The following is a 13,506-nucleotide window of genomic DNA, read 5'->3' as shown; positions in this document are numbered from 1 at the left end:
TGATCTCATTAGCTAAAAATTCAGGCAGTGGAACTTGTTAGAATTAGTGGTGCAGGGGACTTCCCTGGCGGTCCGGTGGTTAAGACTTCACCTTCCAATGCAGGGTGTGCGGGTTCAATCCCTTGTTGGGGAGCTAGGATCCCACATGCCTCGTGGCCAAAAAACCAAAACATAAACAACAGAAGCAGTACTGTAACAAATTCAATGAAGACTTTAAAAATGGTCCACAAAAAAAAAAAAACTTAAAAAAAAAGTATTAGTGGCGCAACATAAGTAAAGAGGTATTTAACGCGGGCCTGAGGAAATTTCCAGTGAATAAGATGTTTGAGTTTTAAAACATCTATTTTGGTTGGTTTTCTTTTCCTTCCTTCTGGATTCTGGGTAGTTGAAGCCATCAAAAAAAATTAGTCCTCTGCAAACTAAAAGGCTTTCTGTGCTCATCGGTTTCCTGATGAAGTGGGCTAACCAGTTCTAAAATATTTTCCTGTTTTGATTCTCTGATTCCAAATAACCTCAGCATAAGTGGTGTCACTGTATATTAATATTAATGAGTTAAACCAGACTGCATTCTATCGAAGTATTCACTGGAAAAAAAAAAGAGCACTTATTGATTTATCTTGAGCTCTAAATTGTTATTTAATACAGTGTTTAATACAATCTGTACACACGTACTTATATCAAATAGATGTTAACTAATTAATATTTACAAGGACTTTGTATAAAAAAACAGATCTGGGGACTTCCCTGGTGATCCAACGGCTGGGACTCCACGCTCCCAGGGCAGGGGGTCCCGGTTCAATCCCCCCGTCGGGGAACTAGATCCTGCATGTATGCCGCAACTAAAGATCCCGCCTGCCGCAGCGAAGGTCCCACACACCGCAACTAAGACTCGTCACAGCCAAGTAAATAAATAAATATTAAAAAATAAATAAATAAAAGACACACGCACACACACACACACACACACACACAAAACAAACAAACAAAAAAACCCAGATCTTTTCTACTTCAACATGGCGACCTCCTATGTCCAAAAATATAAGCAGTTTCTATTTTTAAATGTTCAATATGTCCAAGACTTAAATACATGTGTTACCTGATCTAGGTTAAAATAACCAGAAAATAATTCTCTTTATGGACACGGATAATTCTGCAGAGGACTGCAGTCTTAGTTCTCCCAGAAATGAAAATGAGCTCTTCCTACATTATTGTCAGTGCAAGTGGTGGCATGCGGCAGTTACTTTGCTGTTGTTGTTGTTGTTTTTTGCCATACCGTGTGGCATGCGGGATCTTAGTTCCCCAACCAGGGATCGAACCCGTGCCCCCTTCAGTGGAAGCGTGAGGACCTAACCACTGGACCCCCTCTCAGGGAATTCCCCATGCAGCAGCTTTGAATGAATACAGACTCTGAGTCAGGAAGCCCAAATGTTTGGCCAAGATGTGGTGGCCTTTTACATAGCAGGCTGTGAGACCAGCGCATCTTAAAACCAGGTCAGAGAGAGGATTATGGTCTCCCGCCCACTCAGCCCTTCATGCTTTGTCCAGCTGCCACTGGTCAGTCTCCCTGATCCAGCTGCTGACCCAGACTGCAGAGGATTACTGGCGGGATCAGAGCTGGGATGCCTTAGGACAAATATTGTTCTTAAATGATGAAATATTTTGTAACAGGCAGTACAGGATAGAGACTAGCACAAAGATACCCACCCACGTATCCACACCCAACTCCATCAACATTCCCATCCTCGGATCATTTATTTTCCCAAGAAATAAAATATTATAGATGGAGTTGATGTTTCTTGTGTCCTGCTTCCTTTCTTTTCTCTCTCTTGGGATAACCTATATTCTGAATTTGGTGATTATCATTCTCACCCATGTTTTCGACTGTACATGAATATAGTCCTATATACACTATATATAGGACTATATAGTATAGTGTTCTTCTGCATGTTTTCAAACTTTATATATAAATGACATTATACGGCACACATAATTTTTTTTTTTTTTTTTTTTTTTGCTCAGCTTCATTGTGCTGGGTATTTACCTATTGTTTCTCAGCCCTGTACCCACCCTTCTGTAGTCTGTATTTCTCAAGCTCCTTTGCCAGTTGATTTCCCTTTGGGTTCTGCCAGTAAGAGGTATTGAGATGAGAGAAGTCATGGTTTTTCTTTCATTTTTGCTCTTTCCTTTCTTCTGGTGCTTTCTGCTGATGCAGCAGCCCCTGCTTTTCATCCCCAGCTCCAGTCCTGGCCCCTCCTCCCTCGAGTCTCCTAGCTTTGGTAACACCCCCTCCTCCTTTTTGTTCTCCCAATGCTTATGGGTGTAGCACCTTCCTACAGTTTCTAGTCTCTGAGTTATCATCCCTTCTCCTTTTTTTTTCTCTTTGAGCCTGGGGGCATCTGGATAACCATTTCACCTATTAAATCTGCTGTATTTGTAACAACTGTCACGGTTTCTGTTTCCTGACTGGGCCCTGACTGCTGAAGGTGTGCTGTTAAATGTAGCTCTTGGGAGTTCCTGGGTGGTCCAGTGGTTAGGACTCAGCACTTTCACTGTTGGGGCCGCGGGTTCAATCCCTGCTCAGGGAAATAAGATCCTGCAAGCCACGAGGCACAGCCAAAAAAGAAAAGAAAAGTAGCTCTGGATCATTCTTTTTTTTTTTTTTTGGATCATTCATTTTTACTGCCATGTACTATTCTGTTCTATGACTGCATCACAATTTATTCATCCATCCTCCTCCTGATGGATATTTCCATGTTTCCCTATTACAAACAATATTGCAAACACCATTCTTGTATCTGTTTTCTTATCTGTCTATGCAAGAGATTCTCTAGGGTATACACTGGAGGAGGAATTGCTGGCTTAGAGGGATATGCTCATCTTCTCTTTGCCTGGTTGTTAACGAAGTCGGGCCATTTCACTCCCTGACATAACTTGGTATTGTTACGCTTTTTATTTCTGGCAATTAGATGGATGTGGTATGCTATCTCATTTCCAGTGAGTTAGGTGTCTTTTCATAACTTCCTCTGTGAATTCTCTTTTCTTTCTTTCTTTTTTTTTTTTTTTTTTTCGTGGCTGATCTTAGTTCCCTGACCAGGTGTTGAACCTCGGCCCTTGGTAGTGAAAGCACCGAGTCCTAACCACTGGACTGCCAGGGAATTCCCCTCTGTAATTTTCTACTCGTAACCTTTTGCACATTTTTTTCCTGCTAGGTTGTTTATATTTTCATACTGATTTGTATTATTGTAAATTGATTGAATTTCTTTATATATTCTGAATGCTTCATTGGTGAAATGTGTTGCAAATATATTTTTCCAATCTATGGTTTGCTGTTTGCTTTGTTTTATGATATCTTTTGTTACATAGAAGTGTTTTCTAAAAATTATAGTCAAATTCATCAGTCCTTTGTGATTAATAATACTTTTTTCTCTTTTATCTCAAGGTCATAAAAATATTTTATATTTCCTACTAAACCATTTACAGTTTTGCTTTTCTTTTTTTTTAATTAATTTCTTTTATTTTATTTATTTTATTTTTGGCTGTGTTGGGTCTTCATTGCTGTGCGTGGGCTTTCTCTAGCTGCGGCGAGCGGGGACTACTGTTCGTTGCAGTGCGCGAGCTTCTCATTGTGGTGGCTTCTCTTTGTTGCAGAGCACGGGCTCTAGACGCATGGACTTCAGTAGCTGTGGCACATGGGTTCAGTAGTTGTGGCTCGCGGGCTCTAGGGCGCAGGCTCAGTAGTTGTGGCGCCCAGGCTTAGGCGCTCCGCGGCATGTGGGATCTTCCTGGACCAGGGTTCAAACCCGTGTCCCCTGCATTGGCAGGCAGATTCTTAACCACTGCGCCACCAGGGAAGCCCAGTTTTGTTTTTCTGATTTAGGCTTTCAGTCCACCTGAGATTTATTTTTTGTTTGGTGTGATGTAAGGATCACATATTTTACCATATAGTTAAGCAATTATTCCACATCAGTTACTAACATTTATAGTTTATCATTTCTCCATTGCTTTGTAATGCCAATGCTGTCATATGTTATATTCCCATATGCACGTGGTCTGTTTCTAGACTCTATTCTGTTCCATTTCTGTATTTGTATATTCTTGTGCCAATGCAACAGAATTCTAATTAGTATGATGTTATAGAAAATCTTGCTAACTTATGGGCAAATCCCCACACCTCATTCTTCAAAATTGCCATGGATATTCTTGGATTTGTTCTAGCATATGATTTTTTCAAAATGGACATGGAATAGATTTACCATTTGAATTTTACCATCACCTTGTCAAATTCCATGAAAAATCCTGTTGAAATATTCACTGAAATTATAAGACTTCCCTGATGCTCCAGTGGTTAAGAATCCACCTGCCAACGCAAGGGGCACAGTTTCGATCCCTGGTCTGGGAAGATCCCACATGCCACGGGGCAGCTAAACCCCTGTGCCACAACTACTGAGCTTGCGCTCTAGATCCCATGAGCCACAACTAGTGAGCCCGTGTGCTGCAACTACTGAAGCCCACGTGCCAAGAGCCCGTGCTCTGCAAGGAGAAGGCACCGCAATGAGAAGCCCGCACACCGCAACTTAGAGTAGTCCCCGCTCGCCACAACTAGAGAAAGCCCGCATGCAGCAACGAAGACCCAACGCAGCCAAGAAAAAAAAAAGAACTGACATCTTTATAATATTTTCTTCCTGCCCCCAAATAAAGAATACAGTACCTCTATTTATTTAGGTCTTCTTTAATGCGTTTCAACAATACAGTTGTACAACTTTTTTCCATATGGGTCTTGCTCATCTTTTGTCAACTTATCCTTAAACATTTAATAGTTTTATTGCTATTTTTAACAGAATCGCTTTATATCATGTCTATTCCTAACGAAAAACAGCACTTTGGATTTTTGTATATTGATCTTGTATCCAGAAACCTTATTAGTTGTGGTAGCATGGCTGTGTGCATCACATTAATAAATATTTTGGTGTTCTTTCCTTGTATTCTAGGGATAACTCTACTGGGCCATGGCTAAATTCAATTTTCTAGTACTTTCTGACTTTAGAGAGGTGCTTTTGTACAAAATCTGTAATCTGAGAAACTGAAGGGCTCTGCAGAGTGACTTCATCTGTCAGAGGGGCAAAATGCTTATGCAGACCAGGCTATTTTCATCTTGAAACCTAGAACAGTCTAATCTGCCTCTATTGACCCTTCTCTGTGTGCTTTTGCTTAATTTGTCTGGGGATGATTACCACCACATTCCCTTCACTGTTTTAGATTCTTTTTAATTTGAGCTCCATTGAGAGCTCAAACAATATTAACTACCATCAAGGTTTTGTAACTCTCCATGGTGCTTATCAGAGTACTTATGCAAAGAGCTCTTTTTTTAAGGAAAAAGTTGGTTTCTACTGATGAATTGATGAGCTTCTGTTTATTAACTCATTGTAAGCTCATTTTTGTGTTGGCCTTTAGGAAGCTAGGAGCTGGGTTTTGTGCTCAGTGGGTTTTGTGCTGGGTTTTGTGCTCCATTGACTCTGTTTTTTTTTTTTTTTTAATTTTAAATAAATTTATTTATTTTATTTTTAGGAAGCTAGGAGCTGGGTTTTGTGCTCAGTGGGTTTTGTTCTGGGTTTTGTGCTCTCTTGACTCTGTTTTTTTTTTTATTTTAAATAAATTTATTTATTTTATTTATTTTATTTTTGGCTGCATTGGGTATTTGTTGCTGCACGCGGGCTTTTTCTAGTTGCGGCGAGTGGGGGCTACTCTTCGTTGCGGTGCGTGGGCTTCTCATTGCGGTGGCTTCTCTTATTGTGGAGCACAGGCTCTAGGCTTCAGTAGTTGCAGTACACGGGCTTCAGTAGTTGCAGCACACGAGCTCACTAGTTGTGGCTCATGGGCTCTAGAGCGCAGGCTCAGTAGTTGTGGCGCACGGGCTTAGTTGCTCCGCGGCACGTGGGATCTTCCTGGACCAGGGCTCAAACCCGTGTCCCCTGCATTGGCAGGCAGATTCTTAACCACTGCACCACCAGGGAAGCCCTTGACTCTGGTTTTTAATATTATTTTCTCTTTCTATGTGTTCCCCTTATTCAGACAGTGCCCCCACCATACAGCCTTTTATTATTTAAAATATTATTAACTTTACTCCTACTTTAATGCTATATAGTTTTATTGTTTGTATGCTTCAGTGTAAGCTATGTCAAATCCTTTTGTGGATAGGTGAAGATTAAATTCTAAATGAAATGAGAAATGTTCAATAGATGTTGACTGGATGGCGAGTATGAGGACTTTAGCGGGGGTGGAAATCTTCCAAAATTATTAGTGTAGAAACTTAATTTTGATGTTTTAGAGTCTATGCTTATAAAGAAGGCTTTTTACATCCTATACTGTATTGAATTCAGGGGGAAAATCCGATTTTACTTTAAATTTCTGCTAGTAAATCAAAAGCATTTCACAACCTTATAAAATAGTGATGCTTGGCATGATAATTTCACATATTACCGCTGAATTAATATTTTGTTAAGTACCGAATTGTACCTCTCATGAACAGTTGTGGGCTTTTTCTTTTGAGCTGAATCTAAACCTGATTTTTAAAAATCGCTACCAGAGCGCTTGTGTTCTCCGGGTTTCTGAATTCCAATAACCCTCCTTCAAGGGCATCTCTCAAAGGCGAGCTCGGTCGGTTAACTCGGGGCGATACAAAGCATTTTGTTCTTTTACTCGCGGCCCTTACTCGGTCTCCCAAGGAGACAAGTTGAAAGCCCACTAAGTCATGCTTTTCCATTACTCATTCGGCCTTTTCTCCCAAGGTGGCGTGTGGGAGGTGCTGTGATCGGGCTCGATAAGAATAGGCCGGGAGGCTTTCTGCGGGATCATACACTCTTCCCTTTGCGTGTTTCAGCTCCGATCCGACTGCGCCGCGTTCGGCGGCTTCAACGCGTGAGATGTTTTCCAAACGGACAATGACTCCACACTCGGCCGCCTCTCACAGTCGTCTCTGCTCCTCTGGCCCCCACAGCCCCGCCCCACTTAGGCTTGCTTTGTCCGCTTACAAGGCGGATGATCGGGTTAGCCCGGCGCGCCTGCTGCCGACTTACGCCCTTCGGGGGTCAACCTGGAGGGGACTCCGGGCACAGCCTTCGCCCACGCCGCACCCCCGCACCCCCTCCGGCTTCTAAGCCACCAGGAGGCGCCCCGCAGTCTCCGCCTCTCCCCGCCGCATCCCTTCTCCTGCTTCTCCTGCGATTGGCCGGCCACCCCAAGCTCTGCACCCCTATTGGTCGCTGCCCGCGTCAGTTGCGGGCGCCGGGGCGGGCGGAGGTGACGCGCGGCGGCAGGGCTCCGGGCGGTGTCCGGCGCCGGCGGCTGCAGGCGGAGCTTCGCAGGGACCGGCGCGGGGCAGTCAGACGGCGGCGGTCTTGGGAGGTGCCAGCGAGAGGCCGAGCCTCTCCCCGACCGCCGAAGCCGCCACCGCCGGCCCTTCGCCGCGCCCCGGTCTCCCGTGCTCCCACCCTCCGCCCGCCGCGGCCCTCGGTGCGGGGCTGGCCCGATGCGTGATGGGGCTGCCGAGCGGCGCCCTGCGGCTCTCGGCGGCCGCTGCTCGCGCTGAGGAGCGTCGGTGCCGGGCTCCCCGCGCCCCCGCGCGCCGCGGCGCTTGCTGAACTGGCCGGCCCGCCCGCCCGTCCGTCTGTCCGCAGCGCGGCTGAGGTAAGGCGGGGGGCGGGGAGGGCGGCGGGGGGCGCTTCGCCGCCGGCCTGAGGAGGGGGCCGCCCGGGGGGAGGGGCGGCCGGCCCAGGGGCCGGCGGGGTCCGAGCGGGGGAAGCTCCGAGCCGGGCAGGAGCCGCGAGTACTGAGGGCGCTGCCCCACCGGGGCAACGGGTGGGGTGGGGCGGGGCGGGGTTGGGGAGCCTTGGCCTCGGGGGTGGGGGACCGTTCCCGCGAGCCCCGGGCTTGGGTCCAGCGGCCTGCCGGGTACCCCGCAGCGCCCCGCACCGGCCCTCCGCTACCCCTGAGCCGCCAGGCTCCGGCCGTGCCCAGAGGTCAGCCGAGCCGCCGCTGTCGGCCCGTTCGCCGGGCTCTCTGCGCATATTGCGGCTCTGCTCCGTCTTGAAGCTACCCTTTATTATTTCCCCCCATCCCCTCTCCCCGGTTTTGGTTGGCATCGGGGCTTCGGCTAGGAATGTGGTTGGGCCCTTTTGCCAGATGAAGGCAGGAGCGGGTATCGCGTGGGAGGGGGGAGCCGATGGCGCAAGGACTGGAGAGGAGGGGCGCGGTGGGAAGGGAGGGGGCTTGTTGGATGCTGGCCAGCCGTGGGGAGGCTGGTGTGGTCTCGGCGATAGGCAGCCCGGGATTACTCTAGCAGCCATATTGGGAGGATGATCTGACAAATCCTTTAGGAGCCAGGTCCGGTTGCTGGAAGGCACCGAGTGACAGCCCTGGCAGCTTCCAGGGTGACGGGCCGCACCACAGCCAGACTGGGGGGGTTGGGAGGTTGCTCCAGCGAGCCAGTCATTGTTCGTGCCACACAAAACATTCCGGGCCCTAAAACCAGAATGGAACTCCAAAATCACTTTTTCTCCTTGGTGAATTGCTAATTGAGGTTCCAGGGCAGAGTGCCTTCAAGATTCCATTCTTGTTGGGGTGAAATGATGGGTTTCTGTGTTCGTCTTCTATGACCAGTGCTATGGACACAGAAGGGATGACGATGCCTGACTTGTACAGAGGCAGATCTGAGGATTGCTAAGGCCAGTTTATCAGGATGGAGGCCTGGAATTAGTATGTTGTGTCGGGTGGATAGATGTTCAGAGTAGCTGAGATGCAGAGGTGAAGTAAACTGGAATATTCTGATGATGGTAGAAGCTTGCAGCAGTATTTCTGAGGCCGCAGGTTGTCATCTTTGTGGAATCTCGAGGTAGCTGAAATTAGATTGTCAACAGATCCCTTGCTCACATATCTCTTACTGTTCTAGGCAGCTGTTCTGCTGATACTGAACATGTTTTGTGTCTTAGATGGGTCTGTCTGAGCCCCATGAAAGTATGGTGATTGGATTTGAATAGCTCTTAAGAGGTGATATCATGGTGGATATTTTATATAAAGGCTGGCATTTTGTCAACTTAGCTTAGTCATAATAAAATCTTGTGTTCTCTAAGAAGCGAGGTGATGCTCCCTAATTAACTTGGTATAGCTGTTGGATTATGAGACAAGTGAAATTGGTAATGTACAGGTTAAGGATGGAATATGAAGATTGCACACATGTTGGCGTTGTAAAAAAGATCTGGATATGATCAATAAGAGTTCAGTGTGAGCCTATAAATCTGTCTTTTCCTACATCCTAGATGTGGAAAAGTCCTGGAGAATGGCATGCCCGCCTTCTTTGTGCCCTTCGCTTTCGTTCAAACTCCATTTCTTAATGAATAAATTCCTGTAACTAAAGTTGAACTGCTTAAACATTTTCAGATAAGGTTTTCTAAGAAGAGTCTTAACACTTTATTTTTTATTTTATCATTAAGTTTTCCTTTTAAAACTTGGTTGAATCAAACATGGCTTCAACAGAAATTAGTGGTTTTTGCATTGTGTTAACATGCGAGAAATACAGAATGTCTGTTTTTAAATTCCATGCCCCAATTAAGAAATACTTCTAAGATTTGAATTTTGACATTGACTTTATTAGTAGAAAAGATCTGAAGAATTGTGGTTAAACATAATTTCAGCATTTGGTAAAATCAGACCTGATTGTGAGTCTGATTTGGAGGCAAGATTTTGTGAGTCTGTGCAGCTCTGCTCTGATGAATGTTTTTCCAAAGTTTATCCAATTAAGTACAGCTTCCAAGCAAACTTTCCTTTTCAAGACCAGATATGAATGCAGTTTTCCTTTTTTCTCTCTTTTCTCTTTCCCACTTTGAATATGTGCAGGGAATAAACTGCCAAGAAGAGTGCCAACAGAGTCTCTCCAAGGCCAAAGCTTTCTAGCTCACATCCTGCTTTGGTCTTGTCCTGGGTACAAAGTAAAGGACAACAAAGTGCCCCTGCCTTGTTTGTAAACCCCCTTCCCAGGCTGCTGATCACAGCAGGTCTTTTCCAGGAGTAAGCATATCCCTTTGGTCTTGTACACTGATGTGACGTAATTTCACAAGGCTCTGAAGGGAAAGGTATAGCATATCTACTTCATGTAGTTCTCTTTAAAAGATGGCCTTGTTGGTACAGATACTGGTGAATTTCTGGAGTTCATAAAAGAGTGTGAATAAATACATATTTAGAACTTTTTTTTCGTGCAGCTCATCAGTAGAAGATAAATGAAACAGATGTGACTGTAATAGCAAAAACCTGCCAAGGGTTCTTTGGACTTCTGAGTTGGACTTTTCGATTAATGGCCCAGTAATTCGTTTATGCTCACTTCTACGCATTCATTACCAGTTAATTAAGAGTGTGTGTAGAGATTTAGTTCTTTACTCTCAAGGAAGTTTCACTTTACCATGTGCCTATGGATATGGTAAGATCAAGTTAACTCCAACTCCTTTCTGTTGTAGTACAGTTTAGTGTATTGCTGCCCTTGCCATGGTGGTTTCAATGATTTTCAGTCAGAGCCTCTTCCCTCTGTGTATTGCCATATAATACTTAACTATCTAATACTCGATTGGTACTTTTGTTATTGTTTTGTAGTGGTTTGTATATATGTTTTAAGTCACAAGATTGTAAATGTCTGATAGATTTTAGAATTTTTTTACATATGATATCACATTTTTTACGCCAAAGTGTATCATTCAACAACACCTTCACCTACCATTGCTCTGTTTGACGACTTGTCTTACTTCTCCCTTCCATCCGAATTTCTGACATCATCCTGGCAGACGTCCGTGACTGTATAAACAACCACAACAATAATGATAAAATAGCTTACTCATATTGAGCTCTTTCTATGTGCCAGGCTCTTTTCTAACCACTTTATATTTACTCACTAACTTAATCTTTATAACAACCATATAAAATAGATACAGTTATCCCCATTTTACAGATGAAGAAACTGAAACAGAGGCTAAATGACTTCCCCAGGGTCACTAGAAGTAGTAAGTGACCACTATGCTGATCTTCCTTTATAACTACTCTTAACTTTAAAATTCCTTGACTTCAGCTCAAGCAAACGTTGGCTTCATTCTGTTCCAGTAATTCAGTATTGTGACCATATCTTCTAACATGTCATCACCTTCAGACCTTCAATTATGATAATTTACAGCTCTCACTTTAGTAGTCTCTTGCTGTGTGTTCTCCCACCTCAAGTCTTTGGTCCATTGGCCCTTTTCAGATTTTACTTCTTTGTCTTCCTTTTCTCCACTGTGATTTCTGGGTGCATTGTCTCAGCCATTTTCTTACTAGCACTTGAAGTTTTTAATTCTTCTGTATTGTTCTGCAAGACCCACCGTGCCGATGCCAGCCTTGCATCATTCCTATCATCGGTAGCCTCCCTTTTTCCTCTGTGTCATGGAGAAACCTCACACAGTGCTGGGGATGGGTACCACAGTTGATGTGTAGTTTTAGGTTTCCCCTGAGTCTGTCTTTGGTGTCTGTCAAAGCATTTCTGCTCGGTTCCCTCACCCGTTCTCCACACTGGCTTTTCAAAAATCTTGACCGTTTTAGTTAGGCCTCCTCACTGCCCCATACTTGGCATAAACCTTACCTATAGCCTCATAGGAAAGAAAAGGCGTGAATTCCCCCACTTCCCCTTCCTTTGCTTACAAACTTCTCTGCCTTCTTTTTTTTTTTTTTAAACATCTTTATTGGAGTATAATTGCTTTACAATGTTGCGTTAGTTTCTGCTGTATAACAAAGTGAATCAGCTATACGTATACATATATCCCCATATCTCCTCCCTCTTGCGTCTCCCTCCCACCCTCCCTACCCCACCCCTCTAGGTGGTCACAAAGCCCTGAGCTGATCTCCCTGTGCCCATAAATCTTTATAGCCTTCTGACATTGAATGAATTGATAGGTTTGATCTAATTGTTTCTTCTCTGAAGTTAAAAGCAAGTCCTGATTTTATGTTATTTTTCTGAGAAAATACATTCCTTGGATACAGCAACTCTGAATACCAACCACAGCAGTACCTGCTTCGACAATCTTGCCTGCTGTATTAGCATGAAATAATTCTGCAGGAGCCAGAACAGCCTCATTTGCTTCATCACATAATCATGTACCAAGCAGGCATCTTTTCTGAGAAAATACTGAAAACTTCTGAGGCCTTCCTTCCTACCATAATTAGAAAACAATTCAGACTACCCTCGCTCTCCATAGTGAGGTCCTTGGCTCTGCTGTCCCCCACCCCACGCCAAACGCTCACATTCTGCCTTCTTTCTACCCTCTTTCCTCCAGTCTCAAGGGAAAGGTTACTCTATCTGACTTCAGCTAACCCCTTGGCTTGTTTTGTATATCACTGCCTTTTCTAATCTCTGGGGACTTGCTGTATTGGCTACTTTTCTTTCCCTCTTTCGCTGTTTCCCCACACACAGTTCCTTGAACACAGGAGGCGCAGTCCCACAATAGGGCCTTTGCTCTGATTCTTTCTTCCGCTTGGAACACTCTTTCCCTGAAATCTGCTTGGCTAATTCCTTTACCTCCTTCAGGTCTTTGCTTAAACCTCACTACCTCAACAGGCCTATTTTGACCTCATTTATGGCACCTGCATGGCACCCCTTCTAACCACACTCCTGAGCCCCCCGACTTTGTTGTACTTTTCCTCCTTCATAACGCTTATAATCACCGAATATTCTGTGTAATAACTTAAGTTATTATTTTAATGTCCCCTCTCCCCTACTAGAAGGAAAACTCCATGGCAAGGATGTTTATCTGTTTTGTTCACTGATTTATCCCAGACTCCTGGAACTGCCTGTTACATTGTAGGCACCTCATAAGTAGCTGCTGAATAAAGGATAGAAACATCCAAGTCTTTCGTATTAATACAATGGGGTGGGAGGAGAAAAATTCCTGCTTCATCCCTGTTCCCTCCTGGCTGTCTCTCCTGTCCTCACAGCCAGCTTCTGGAAACAGTGAGGATACTTGCATTTCCAATTCCTTGCCTCCTAATTACTCCTCAGCCCACCACAGACTAGCTGCAGTGATCCCCCCACTTCACCAACACTGCTCATGCTCTGGTTTCCAGCCCTTGTTGCTGATGTGGGGGGGGGGTGGGGGTTTGGGGGGCACGCCTCACGCCTGTGCTGTATTGAAATTGTTGCTCACTTCACTCCCTCCTTTGTCTGCTTCTGTTTTGTGGGGCTGGTTGCAGTCTCCTGGGCCTCGTGCTTTTCTGGCCATTCACATGGCTATCATTCATTCAACACAAATTTTTGTATAACTTTTAAAGGCTTACTTTGTTTTTAAGAACTAGAATTTTGACTACATAACGTATTTTCAGTGTTAAAATAAATAGCAGATTAGGCTATTACAGGAAAGTTCTATATAGTTATAATTTATATCACTTACTGCTTTTAAAAAGGTTTTGAGCAGCTTACCACAATACTATATATACGGTGAGGCTGTT

At 44.6% G+C, this 13,506-nt stretch overlaps 1 protein-coding gene across 9 annotated transcripts in view; it reads left to right on the top strand.

The window, feature by feature from the left end:
* The first annotated feature begins 7,358 nt into the window (after positions 1-7,358).
* KIF1B (kinesin family member 1B) overlaps positions 7,359-13,506 on the top strand; it is a 154,690-nt gene continuing 148,542 nt past the window's right edge. For 6 of the 9 annotated variants that reach the window (XR_012328077.1, XM_073796220.1, XM_033843487.2 and 3 more), the window contains exon 1: positions 7,359-7,683. The gene's annotated coding sequence lies outside the window, so the exon portion shown is untranslated. The remainder of the gene's footprint in view (positions 7,684-13,506) is intronic. The other 3 variants (XM_073796231.1, XM_033843493.2, XM_073796228.1) reach the window with 1 other exon arrangement.

Source organism: Tursiops truncatus, chromosome 1 (genome assembly GCF_011762595.2).
Source record: "Tursiops truncatus isolate mTurTru1 chromosome 1, mTurTru1.mat.Y, whole genome shotgun sequence".
NCBI lineage: Eukaryota > Metazoa > Chordata > Mammalia > Artiodactyla > Delphinidae > Tursiops > Tursiops truncatus.
Note: the sequence above shows the minus strand (reverse complement) of the source record. Positions and strands in the feature narration are given on the sequence as shown.